This window comes from Astyanax mexicanus, chromosome 1 (genome assembly GCF_023375975.1).
Source record: "Astyanax mexicanus isolate ESR-SI-001 chromosome 1, AstMex3_surface, whole genome shotgun sequence".
NCBI classification, from domain to species: Eukaryota; Metazoa; Chordata; class Actinopteri; order Characiformes; family Acestrorhamphidae; genus Astyanax; species Astyanax mexicanus.
The window spans coordinates 32,844,056-32,858,382 of NC_064408.1; the positions used below are offsets into that span (position 1 = coordinate 32,844,056).

Genomic DNA, 14,327 nt, shown 5'->3' on the forward strand with positions numbered 1-14,327 from the left:
TTGATTTTAGGATTTTAAGCACCATCCTTCTCCTTTAATAGTCGCCACAAGTTAATTCAGTTTAATATCATTCATCAGATGGACTTTACTCCTGAAAGGCTCGACCACATGAATAATGACTGCTCAGTATACTGACCCAGATGTAAAGTGAGCGTTGATAAACTGACAGTGATGCTGTGGTCTTTTCCAGATTTGGAGGAGTATTGGAGGGCAGTTCTAAATGTTACTAAAGTGGATTTAACTCTGTCACCCAGAATTGTCTTGCGAGGAGATGGATCTATATTTCAAGATCAGAAAGGGATCAACCTTAGATTTATTAAGATGGCAAAAATGGACTCCTGGCTTCAAAAATTATTACCATCAAATGGGAATTACCTGAACCTCCTAATCTCTCACTGTGACTGAAAGAGCTGTCCTCCTATATCCCACCAGAAAGAATCCTTTTCAATAAAAGAAAAAAATCTAAACTGTTTCATGAATATTGGGGAGATTTTATAACATATTTAAAATCCAGGACAATATTTGTATCTGATAACTATAATTGAGTTACTATTACAGAGTGTATTTGTGAATCTGTAATTATATTAGTATGCTGGCTCTGCTTTGCTCTGCCCCCTTTTTTTCTCTTTTCTTCCCTGGACTTTAATAGCACTGTGTGGGTGGACTGGTGTCGGTGGGGTGGGAGTGGGAGTGTGTGGGGAAGGGTGGGTTAGTTGTGTTTATTTGGAAATATCTTTCATAGAACATTGTTATGATTGTTGAAAAGAAATAGCTTCACCATGCAAGTTCTTAAGTTTCATTCACCACCAGGTGGCGCCAGTGTTTTAATTGTGTTGTACCTACAGTGATATGGGTTTATATATTAAAAATGATGCATAGCAGTAACATTTACAATAGTGAAAATATAAAAGAAGACATTGTTATATATAAAGAACTAAAAATGTACATAAAAACTAGACATTACCATTCAAAAATATGCAATCACGTATTGTTTTATTGTATCATTGTATATATAAATATAAAATCATCTTAGTTTATATACATATATAATTGTATATATATATTGTATGTTTGTGCATGTTGTGTTATTGTTGTACAGTAGAGTGTGTGCATGTATGATCTATTTGTGCTGTGGTTGCCATATTCATTGCAGATGACAAATAAAGCTTCATCATCCCAACCTGTGTCCATCATTACCAGCCAGAGCAGAAGATGAACATAACAGGGGTCACATTTATACAAGAATAAAAGTGTATTAATTTATTCAGAAATCAGTGGTTATGAATTTCAAATACTTTTTCTATAATACACAAAAATCTAAACAAGTGACAGAATAACATTTCATGAATTCATAATTCTGAGAAGCAGCCCTTTAATTTGATTGAAAACATTTTCTTTAATTTACAAATGTTTATACTCATACTTTTATACTTGTATAAAAAAGAAAGAAGAAAGTTTCATTTTTCGTTTGACACCATCATCCTGTATTTTCTTATGAACTATATAGAAGGTATGAATTGAAAAATGTGAAGAACTCAACTCTGGAACCATCATTAGATTAAAGGAGTTTAAGGAGTTAATCTGAAGCTCTTTATCTGTGTGATAATCAATATTCAGATATTGGAGCTGTTTGGAAGAAGAAGGATGATGATAATTTAATTTAAAGGACTGAGATGTTCTGCTGAAAGCTGTTATTAGAACAGTTCTGCTGTGAGCTGTGAAATGAGCTGAAGCTGAAAGAATATGAACTGCAGGACAACAAGCTGTCTGATCTGAACAAGAAGAGGATCATTAGAAATGATGATGTATCCATATTGATATATTCTATCCAATGATTTTCTGCTTAGTTATGATTATTAATATTTTAATATGAATTAAAGACCAATCAGAGACATCTGAATATCTGTAATTTTAATATAAACAATGAGAAGTTGTGTATTTGATCTTTTCAACTAGTGCATATAATTTGCATAAATATATAACTGTTTTCAAGTTTCAAGAGCTTCTAAAAGCAGGGGGTAAAAGTTCACTGCAAAAGAGTAGAGGGTCCAATATCAGTAGACTCCCCACCCATACAGCACTTTCTACCTAAAACTAGAAGAAGAAGAACAATCATATTCTCATCTAAAGCTTTATTATCAATAGTTAAACACAATAAATCAATATTAATATCAGGAATCATAACATCATGTATTTTCTGATACATATTCAGAATAGAAATTAATTTTATTGTACAAAGACATTTTTTCATTTTCAATCTTCTCTTAATGAAGCTTAAAGTCTAATCTGCATATTACTGTAAATATTTTAACACAATATTTTGATGATCACATAAAATCAAAACGTGAATCTGCAGCAGTGTGTTTAAATCATACGAGAATAAACAATATAATTATTTATATATGAATCTACATATAATTCACTAACTGTTCTTTATCTTTATATAGTAATAAAATCTCCCTCATATTCCACACTTCTATACTGAAGAGCAGCTCTAACACTGAGCTGAACTCTCACTCTCACCTTTAACTCCTCCCACTGTCAGGTCTGATGCTGATAGCGCTTCTGTCTCTCCCACACTCAGTGCTCCCTGCGATCTCCAGTCTCCGAACTACACTACCCAGAACGCACCACACGCTGACATCACACATTCACCTTATCTCAGTACACCCCGCGGAAGTCCGGAATACTAATTTTTCACAGTATAAATAGCCCTTTCACACGCATACCTGTGCTGAGTATTGATTGGTTTTCCACTTTACAACGCGTTTCTATTCTTGCCTGTGTTTTCCTTTTGTGTATGACCCCTGGATTGTTTATTCTCGACTCTGATTTTTGCCTACGCTCTGACATTGGATCTTTGTGTATTACCTGGACTGTTTATACCGTTGCTGATTTTTGACTGCTCTTCACTATTGCCTTGCCGTGTATGACCTCAGGACTGTCCCTCGTTATTCGGTACGTGTTATCTCTCTGGCTGCTGATCGCCCCTGTTGAACCTTTTCTGTATATTGACTACCCGTTGTTTCTGTGCTGTAAAATAAATCACAGTGTTCTGCATCTGCACGTGTCTGAGTACTGTCTAGCCTTGACAGAAATACTCAGCCGTATGGATCAGATAGCGGATGCCGAGCTCATTAAATCTGGTCTAGCCAACCAGGGCAAGCTACTTGGTCAGCACCAACAGACCCTCGCTGGTGTGACCCAAGCTGTAGATGAGCTTGCTCGACAGCAGGCCAGCCAGCAGCAGCAGCTGTCCGAGATTTTAGAGCACCTTAGGGGATTAACTGTACAAAATCCCAGTCCAGCAGTACCTCCTCCTGTACCCCAAGATATCCCGGTTGGTTCTGGTTTTTCAGTCTGCAAACCAGAGGTTTTTGATGGGGATCCTGAGAAATGCAGCGGGTTCCTTTTACAGTGCTCAGTATTTTTTAGTAATACACCACCGACCACGGACAAAGCTAAAATTGGGTTTATCGTGTCGCGGCTGTCCGGTAAGGCACTAGAATGGGCCACCGCGGTTTGGGATAGTGTGTCGGAGTCGAGCTACGATGCCTTTTTGATGACTTTTCGCAGTGTGTTTGATCACACGAAGTACGGTCATTCCAGTGGTGAACTTTTGTTAACTATGAAACAAGGGAACAAGTCAGCAGCTGCTTATGCGCATTTATCCCCTTACCTTAGATGAAGAGAAAGCTATGGAGGAATACATTAGCAAGGCACTCAAACAAGGATTTATCCGCCCGTCCAAATCTCCAGTCGGTTCGGGTTTTTTCTTCGTTAAAAAGAAGGATGGTGGACTGAGACCATGTGAAAAATGCGAATTTCACCAGCAGAGAATCGCATTTCTCGGCTACATAATTAGCGCGAATGGTGTCCTCATGGACGATAACAAGGTGGAAGCCGTCACGAGTTGGCCCACTCCCCAGACTATTAAAGATCTCCAGCGCTTCCTAGGCTTTGCTAATTTTTATAGGCGCTTTATACGTAATTTCAGTAGCATTGCTGCCCCACTTACGGCTCTGACTAAGAAAGCCACAAAAACTCTAAAGTGGTCCTCTGAGGCTCAGCACGCCTTTGCTAAACTTAAAGCTGCTTTTGTATCCGCTCCCATTCTTAAGCATCCTGATCCGAATCTCCCTTTCACAGTCGAAGTTGACGCCTCTGAGACCGGAGTTGGTGCGGTCCTCTCTCAGCGCAGTGGGTCACCCCCCAAACTATATCCCATAGCTTTCTTTTTAAGTTATCTGCGGCCGAAAGTAATTACGGTATAGGAGACAGGGAATTGTTGGCTGTAAAACTGGCATTGGAAGAATGGCGTCACTGGCTGGAAGGGGCCGTACACCCGTTTACAGTACTTACAGATCACAAAAACCTCGAATACCTCAAAACCGCTAAACGATTAAATCCCCGTCAAGCTCGCTGGTCTCTATTCTTTTCGAGATTCCAGTTCTCCATTTCGTTTCGTCCAAGTACCCGCAACACCAAAGCTGACGCGCTCTCCAGGGTTTTCAGCACCACGGACAGCGCAAATGATGTAAGCGAAACCGAGCGTATCCTTCCGCCTTCAGTAGAAATAGCTGTCATACGCTGGGAGTTGGATGACCAGATTATGGAAACCAATGCTGGTCATCCACCTCCAGCAGATTGTCCTCAGGATAAGACGTTTGTTCCACCTCGTTTCAGAGATAGATTAATTACGTGGGCCCACTCTGCTCTATCTTCAGGTCATCCTGGTGTGACGCGCACGCTACAGTTAATTTACTCTCGCTATTGGTGGGAAACCATGAAAGCCGACATACACACTTTCGTTACGTCATGTTCGGTCTGCGCTCAGTGTAAGACTCCCAAGACCCTTCCAGCCAGTAAACTTATGCCTCTACCAGTGCCTGAGCGACCTTGGTCGCATAGCTGTGGATTTTGTGACAGATCTACCTGTTTCAGAGGGTTATACCACAATCCTTACAGTGATTGACAGATTCTCTAGGGGTGTTAAATTTATCCCGTTTCCTTCCCTGCCCACTGCGTTCCAAACTGCTCAAGCAATCTATACTCACGTGTTTAGACACTATGGTATTCCCGAGGACATTTTGTCTGATCGAGGGCCTCAGTTCACCTCTAGGGTGTGGAGAGCATTTTTTGAACATTTAGGAGTGCATGTTAGTCTGACTTCTGGCTTTCACCCTATGAGTAACGGGCAGTGTGAAAGGGCTAATCAGGAATTAGGCAAATTTTTACGTGTTTACTGTTTTAAATATCCCACTGATTGGTTCCGTTATCTCATTTGGGCTGAGATAGCTCAAAATTCACTCACTAACTCCACTTCTGGTCTCACTCCCTTTCAGTGCGTTCTGGGTTATCAACCTCCTTTAGCACCACGGACAGCGGTGTCTTCCGACGTGCCAGCTGTGGATGACTGGATGAAACGCAGTGAGCAAGTGTGGGAGGACACTCACCGGCAGGTCTCAGAGGTGCTCCAACGTTACAAGGAGCAGTCTGACAAGCGCCGTGGTGACACCCCTCACTTTTCGCCTGGTGACCGTGTATGGCTCTCGACCCGGGACTTCAGGTTTGAGGGGTGCTGCAGGAAGCTCCTGCCTAAGTATATTGGTCCCTTTCGTATACTGTCTCAAATCAATGAGGTTTCCTATAAGGTGGAGCTTCCTGCGCAATATAAAGTGCATACTTCTTTTCACGTCTCTCTCCTCAAGCCTATGGTTCCGGGTCCGCTAGCAGAGGGGGCTCCTGATGACGTACCACCCGCGGCGGTGGAGGGGGAGGATTCTTCGATGTACGCAGTTCGTGAGGTGCTGGATTCTCGCCGACGTGGTGGTTTGCTGCAGTACCTCATTGACTGGGAGGGTTATGGTCCGGAGGAACGCAGCTGGGTGGCTGCCGGGGATGTGCTGGATCCTGTTATGCTGGCCGATTTTCACGCTCGCCATCCCGGTAAGCCAGCTCCCAGACCTAGGGGCCGTCCCAGGCGTCCTCTATCCGGCGCGGCTCCGGTCCGCCGGGGTTCCCGCTCCCGCAGCCCGCGTCTGTCCGGCATCTCCGCTGCAACTCCTGCCACTCCCGCCTGTACTCCCTGTCCGTCGGGTGGGCGTCGCCGTGGACGCCCCCGCGTCTCTGCCGCTCCGGTCTCGTCGGGGGAGGGTAATGTCAGGTCTGATGCTGATAGCGCTTCTGTCTCTCCCACACTCAGTGCTCCCTGCGATCTCCAGTCTCCGAACTACACTACCCAGAACGCACCACACGCTGACATCACACATTCACCTTATCTCAGTACACCCCCCGGAAGTCCGGAATACTAATTTTTCACAGTATAAATAGCCCTTTCACACGCATACCTGTGCTGAGTATTGATTGGTTTTCCACTTTACAACGCGTTTCTATTCTTGCCTGTGTTTTCCTTTTGTGTATGACCCCTGGATTGTTTATTCTCGACTCTGATTTTTGCCTACGCTCTGACATTGGATCTTTGTGTATTACCTGGACTGTTTATACCGTTGCTGATTTTTGACTGCTCTTCACTATTGCCTTGCCGTGTATGACCTCAGGACTGTCCCTCGTTATTCGGTACGTGTTATCTCTCTGGCTGCTGATCGCCCCTGTTGAACCTTTTCTGTATATTGACTACCCGTTGTTTCTGTGCTGTAAAATAAATCACAGTGTTCTGCATCTGCACGTGTCTGAGTACTGTCTAGCCTTGACACCCACCATCACCAGTGTTCACTTTCACACAGTCTGGAAATGATCTTTATAAAAATGTGGATCATTACAGTTTTCCTCCATTATTTACACACATTTACTAAAAGCATATCTCATACTCTCTGAACTCTACACACAAATCAAACACACACACACACACACACACACACACACACACACTGAAAAAAACTCTCAATTCTCCTGCAAAATTAAACTTTACATTCAAATCAATGTTTTCTCTGCTTAAAATGCTGTTTTGTGTTCAGAAGAAACACAAACCATCATATGAATATAAATTTATAAGAACCAGTTCAACACTAATGAGCTCAATGTAAAACACTATGATGAATAAAAAACACTTCTTCTCTATTCATCATAATGACTTAGTCCTTTTTATGTTCAGTTTTACTCAGTTTTACTACATAACTGTGCTGTAAAATATTTTAGAATATTGTTTTAAACAAATATATTAAAGTTTTATTGACAAAAAACAATGAACACAATGTACATCCCAACACAAAGTTCCACATACAGTGTCTACATACAAAACCACAGAATGATTTACTGTATAAAGTTACAGTTAAAAATAAACTATGCTGTTTCCTCTCTTCTGTTTCGGTCTGGCCACAGAACTTCATCCACATTTAGTTTTTCCTGGTTAAACATCAGGAAATATCCTCATCACTTCATGCTAAAGCTCTGATTGCTGATAGTAAATCTGTGTGAAAGGTGTTTCTCCATGTGACGAGTCTGTGTGTATAGTAGAGTTTTGAATAACAGTGTGTTCCTTGTGAAAACAAGTGATTTTCTTCATTAAATTTGTGCAAAATGCCTAAAAAAATGTAGTGTTTCAAAAAACGTGTGTTTTAGAACTGCAATTTGAGTTAAAGCAGGAATTTAGCTTAGAATTAGTAGTTTAGCAGAATTGGTTCAGGGAGTTGGTGCGTGAGTTACATGTTGTGGTCATTGTGTCTTAAGTATCAGTATTTGTGTGTGAACAATTGAGAAAAACTGTAATAAATCAGTGAGTTATTCTCTGAATCTGTTTATAAAGTGACCACAATTTAATAGATGATCAGTTTTTATCACATAACCTCACAGATGATCCATAATCAACATAGAATCCAGTGTAGAGGGGCTGAGTGAATGTGGTGTGGAGTGTGTGTAGGAGGGTCATTGTATCAGAGACGCTGTAGAAGGACAGAGTTCCTGCACTGTGATCCACATACACTCCTATTCTGGAGGATGGAGGAGCTGAGAGATAAGTCTGAATGTTGTTGTGGTAAAAAGAGAGATAGGAAGAACATATCAGACTCCAGGACTGACTGTTGCGTCCAAACAAACGATCATGACCCCGTCCTTTCCTACTGATCCCTTTATATGAGACTGAGATGAACACACACCCTCCACTCCATTCAACCTCCCAGTAACAGCGTCCACACACACTCTCCTTACTCAACACCTGATCCCAGCCATCAAATCTCTCTGGATGATCAGAGTATGACTGATCTTTATTACTCCACTTCACCACTCTGTTCTTCTCAGACAGAATGAGAGAACGATTTGCTGTGTTTGGATCCAGAGTCAGCCGACAGAAATCTACAAACAACAGAAAAAAGAAAAACAGTATTTTATTTATCTGTGTGTGTGTCTGTGTGCATTTGTGAGTGTGTGTGAGTATTGTATGCTGTGTGACTGTTTATGTAAGAGTGTGTGTGTGTGTGTGTTTTGTGTGTGTGTGTGTGTGTGTGTATATGTGTGTGTGTGTGTATATGTGTGTGTGTGTGTGTGTGTGTGTGTGGGTGTGTGTGTGTGTATATATGTGTGTGTGTATATGTGTATATATGTGTGTGTGTGTGTGTATATGTGTGTATATGTGTGTGTGTGTGTGTGTGTATATGTGTGTGTGTGTGTGTGTATATGTGTGTGTGTGTGTGTGTGTGTGTCTTTGTGTGTGTATGTGTGTGTATATATGTGTGTGTGTATATGTGTATATATGTGTGTGTGTGTGTATATGTGTGTATATGTGTGTGTGTGTGTGTGTGTGTGTGTGTGTGTATGTGTGTGTGTGTGTGTGTGTGTGTGCGTGTGTGTGTGTGTGTGTGTGTGTGTGTGTTATATTTACACTGCAGAAAGTCTTTTCTGGTTTTTGGTTCTGAGGGTAAAATCTCTCCTGCTGCAACTGCAGACACACACACACACACACACAGAAGTGCACACACACACACACACACACACACACACAGAAGTGCACACACACACACACAGAAGTGCACACACACACACACACACACACAGAAGTGCACACACAAACACAAACAGACACACACAAACACACACACACAAACACGCACACACACACACACACACACACAAACAGTGCAACACAATCAACATAAAATAATAGGACAGAACAGAATTAAGGTATTCAAAATACAGATCAGGGTCCATGTGATCTGCTTTTGTTTTCTGTGGTCCAATCACAGAGAGAATAAATCTATTAAAACAGTGACATCACTGAGACTAGCAGTAGCAGCAGCAATGCTCCAAAATCTAGTAAAAAGTTTTTTCAGAACAGAGAAAGAGAAATTTAACTCTTTTTAACAATCTTGATTTCATAAGGTTGTTCTAATAACCGCTACTACCTGCAAATACCTGCACTTCATTTGAGTATCATACAACACTGGTTAATACTCCAGCAAAACTTTCCATTATTGTCATCTACCGTCCTCCTGCACAGATGGGCGAGTTCACACATGAATTTGACATACTACTGTCTTCTATCCCAGAGCAAGACTGTCCCATGATCATTCTAGGTGATATGAACATCATATCTCTCATGCACTCTTTCAATCTAGAGCAGGTTCCCAGCCCTCCAACACATAAAGCTGGTAAAAATTTAGACCTCATCTTCACTTGTAACTGTGACTCCGACTTAGATCACTATTTCATGCAGCTCAATGTTCTTATTTCAAATATACCAACACCTACTCCTACCATGGTCTCGTTCTGCTTTACAGACCTCTCAGCAGACCAGTACTCCTCGCTGGTGACTGATAATATGCCTCCCTTAGGCTCATTTTCATCTCTCATTGTAAATGATGACACTAATACAGTGTGTTCCATGCTAAGCTCCTGTTTGGACAACCTCTGTCCTCTAACATCTCGAGCCATCCGCTCAAACAACCCACAGCCGCGGCTTAAAAATGATACCCTCAGGGGCTTCTCTTTCAGCCAGCCTCACTACTGCTAAAGCTGAATTGTATCACAAAAAATCAGCTCTCTCACAGACTCCCGGAAACTATTTGCAACATTTAAAACACTACTCAACCCTCCACCTACTCCACCTCCTATCTCTACCTACTCCTCAGGCTACCTGCCTTACAGCCGAAACACTTGCCTCATTTTTACTGGCAGCCATCAGCAGCCAGTTTACTGATGCAACATGTAGCAGTCCTACTACATGCTCTGCTGATCGGTATCCCTCTACTGAAGGCATCACAAAGGCCTCACTGAGAACGAGACACTGGCTCTCCTAACACGTAGCCGTCCTACACCATGTCCACTTGACCCAATTCCTACAGACCTACTACAAACCACTGCACCTGCAATCATTCCAGCTATTACTCACACAATCCTTAACTTCCAGTGTATTCCTGACTGCTTTGAAACAAGCACATGTGACACCACTGCTTAAAAAGCCTTCTCTCAACCCCGCCCAGGTTGATAACTACAGACCGGTCTCACTACTACCTTTTCTTTCTGAAACATTAGAAAGTGCTGTTCTCAATCAGGTCTATGATTTCCTCTCCCAGAATGACCTCCTGGACCAGAACCAATCAGGTTTTAAAAAAGGACACTCCACAGAAACGGCTCTGTTTTCTGTGAGAGACACATTAAAAATTGCCAGAGCTGCAGGACAGTCCTCAATGCTCATTCTGCTGGACCTCTCAGCCGCCTTCAACACAGTCAACCATGACTTCCTCCTAACTATACTCTCAAACATGGGGATCTCAGACAATGTGCTGTCATGGTTTAAATCATACCTCACTGGGCACTTATTCACGGTGTCATGGCAAGGACAGCTATCCTCAGCCCACTCATTATCCACTGGGGTCCCCCAGGGCGCAATACTGGGACCCCTTCTCTTTTTCATATACACCACCTCTCTAGGTCAGGTTATCTGCTGACATTACTTTTCCTACCATTGCTTTACTGATGACACCCAGCTCTATCTGTCATTCTGGCCTGAAGATTCTTTGATCTCTGCACGGATATCACAGTGTCTCTCAGACATATCCTCATGGATGAAGGAGCATCATCTCCAGCTAAACCTTTCCAAGACTGAACTTCTGGTTATACCAGCAAAACCATCTATCCAACACAACTTCACCATAACCATCGATTCGCTCTCACTCTTCCCATTAACGGTTGCTAGGAATCTGGGTGTTTTGGTTGATGACCAGCTCTCCTTTACTCACCATGTGGCCTCAGTTGCTCGATCCTGCCGCTCTTTATAACATCAGAAAAATGTGATCATTTCTAATGCAACCACCCAACTCCCTAAACAAGCAGTCGTCATCTCACACCTCGACTACTGTAATGCCGTACTAACTGGTCTCCTGGTCTGTGTAGTAAAATCACTCCAGATAATCCAGAATGCAGCAGTGCGCCTGGTCTTCAAACCAAAACAAAGCCAAAACAGGCACATGTGACCCCACTGCTCTTTGAGCTCCATTGGCTACCAGTTGCTACTCGTATCAAATTCAAAGCGCTTACAATCTCCTACAAGGTGATGACAGAACAACCCTGAGAACAGGGCTCTTCAAAGAGCACTTACTCTCCTAACACCTCTAACAAACTAACTGCTTCTAACCTCATTTCCTTCTTCCCCTCCTTTCCTCCATTATTCCACTATTTCCATTAGGTCTCCTTTAGGCCCTGTTAAAAAACATGTTTTTTCCTTAAACTTCTATTACTCTATGTACATCATTATTGTAAGTTGTTTTGGACAAAAGCGTCTGCCAAATGTAATGTAATGTAATATAATTTAATAAGGTGTCCCAATACTTCCGACAATACTTTGTGCCAGATACATATTTTAATACCACTGGAAAAGTAAATAATAGAATAGAATACAGTGGTGTAGAATAGATCCAGATATCTGAAGAGGATCATTTATCTAAAAGCTCCTCACAGAAAGTTGGTTATGAATGATGTCTGATGTCTGAGACACTGATTTATCATCCTTTTCAGAAGATTTTAAACTGAAAGATATTTTTAAACATTCCTTCATGATGAAGGGAAACATGCAGTAAATTCTAAAAAAAAATAGTGCAGAAAACACGTGTAGGTTCACTCAGGGTTCTAGATAGTAAATAAAATGTCTATATTAATACTGTAATCACAGAGAACCCTGAATCTCATCAGCAGCTCTGTAAAGAAATGTGAGTGGGTTCGTTTCTCTACAGTGATCTGAATAAAATAACTTGTATTCTTCTGTCTGACAGCAGGACAGCAGCTCTCACCATGTGGAGGGATTTTCCTGAATTCCTCTCTGCAGAATTCCTCTAGTCGCTCTTTCAGCTCAGAGAGAGATTTCCTCACTCCATCAAATGAGGGATGTTGATGGACAGTGATGCTGGGAGAGTCCTCAGATCCAGAAGAGACACAGAGAGACTGGAAACTCTACAGAGAGAAGAAACACAGTGGAGCTGCTTCTCCTGGATTCTCTGCTGGAGTTTCTTCTGCATCACTTTCAGCTGATTCTATCAACACATACAATTTATGGTATTTAGGAATTTCTATGAATTATGATCTACAGATATTTGTGTTACTTTCACTCTTATTCTACTGAGTTTTACTATGAGCAAAACAGGGCAGGTAGGTGGGTGTTGGGTGTTAGCTGGTTACTTATTCACTAACTGGTCTGACCTGTTTACTGAAAAGTTCTGTACACAGCTTTACTGCATTTCCTCAAAATTTAAAGACTAATATACAGAAATAACTTTCTCAATATTGCTGAACGGATAAATCATACTTATTTTAGACTATGAATCTGATTATCATGATCTGATTCTGAATGATTTAATAGTTCTTACCTGTTTCTCAGTTCTTTCTGTTGTAGCAGGAACTGTATCATGACCCTTGTGTTTATCCATTGTACATAATAAGCAGATAGATCTCTGATCAGTACGACAGTAGATCTCGATCAGTCTGTCATGCTGAGAGCAGATCTTCTCTTGGAGCTGGGTGGACGCTTTAACCAGCTTGTGCTTCTTCCAAGCAGGAACTTCATAGTGAGGTTTAAGGTGAGCTTCACAAAAGGAGGCCAGACACATCAGACAGGACTTGATGGCTCTGAGTTTTCTCCCGGTGCAGAAATCACACTCCACATCTCCAGCTCCAGCGTAACGGGGAGCAGGAGAAGCAGCTTGGAGTTCTGTGTTCTTCTTCAGTTTCTCCACCACTTCAGCCAGCATGTTGTTTCTGCGTAGAACAGGCCTTGGAGTGAAGGTCTCTCTGCACTGGGGGCAGCTGTAGATCCCCTTCTGATCCTCCTGATCCCAGCAGCCATTAATACACACCATACAGAAACTGTGTCCACAGGGAACAGTCACTGGATCCTTCAGCAGATCCAGACAGATTGGACAACTGAACTGATCGTGATCTACTGATATACTGGCCTCTGCCATTTTCCTGCACTTCTAGACTGAGAGAGAGCAGCACTCTGAGATCACTTTCATTTACTCTGAACTGAGCAGGAGGGACTTCCTGCTTTACTGCTGTTCAGAGTGACACAGAGAGGAGGAGGAGAAAGAGAGGAGGAGGAGAAAGAGAGGAGGAGGAGAGAGAGAGGAGGAGGAGAAAGAGAGGATAGATGTGATTGGTGGAGCTCACGAGTTTAAAGTAATGAATGAAATAAACTTTAGCTTGTAAGAGTTTGTTCTTCTCAAAAAAACATATCATTAAATCTGATTATCAGATCCAGATTCCAGTGTTGCTGGTGGACACTAGGACCTGGGAGTGTTGAGGGGTAATAGGCTGCCTGTAGCCTTAAGGAGACAAAGGCCGTTTCTCAATCTGCGTTCTTGTGTGTACTTGTGTTCTTGTGGACTCGGGAAACGTCATCAGCTGCAGCCCAAGTACTGTTCCAATTAGAAGATCGCAGTTAGCCAAGTACACAACTAATACCCGGATGTGTTCTTGCTCCTCCCACTTCATCGAGGATGCATGGAAGGTGACTGTCACTCCCCGATCTGTACCCCCTGCCCGATTTGTGCCGCGCATGCGCACTGCACACTGAGCAGGGGGCGCAGATCGGGCAGCCACGGCTGTCAACAGTTGTCGGCGCTGTGAGCCTGCGGTGTTTTTATTTATTTTTTGTTACATATACCAAGTCTGTAAATTACTTCACATTTAAAAATTCTTTTTATTCTTAAAATACACAGCAAATTATTATAAATAACAGGTACAACACATTCATCAAAATATCAGTTTATTTTACTCTCAGAAAAAGCATGAGAGCGAACCCATATCTCTCTCAACACACACACACACACACACACACACACACACACACACACACACACACACACACACACTTTCCTTGCCCA

At 42.1% G+C, this 14,327-nt stretch overlaps 1 pseudogene; it reads right to left on the minus strand.

Moving 5' to 3' along the window:
- Positions 1-7,786: 7,786 nt before the first annotated feature.
- On the minus strand, positions 7,787-13,479 carry LOC125799903 (tripartite motif-containing protein 16-like; annotated as a pseudogene).
- Between the last annotated feature and the right edge of the window lie 848 nt (positions 13,480-14,327).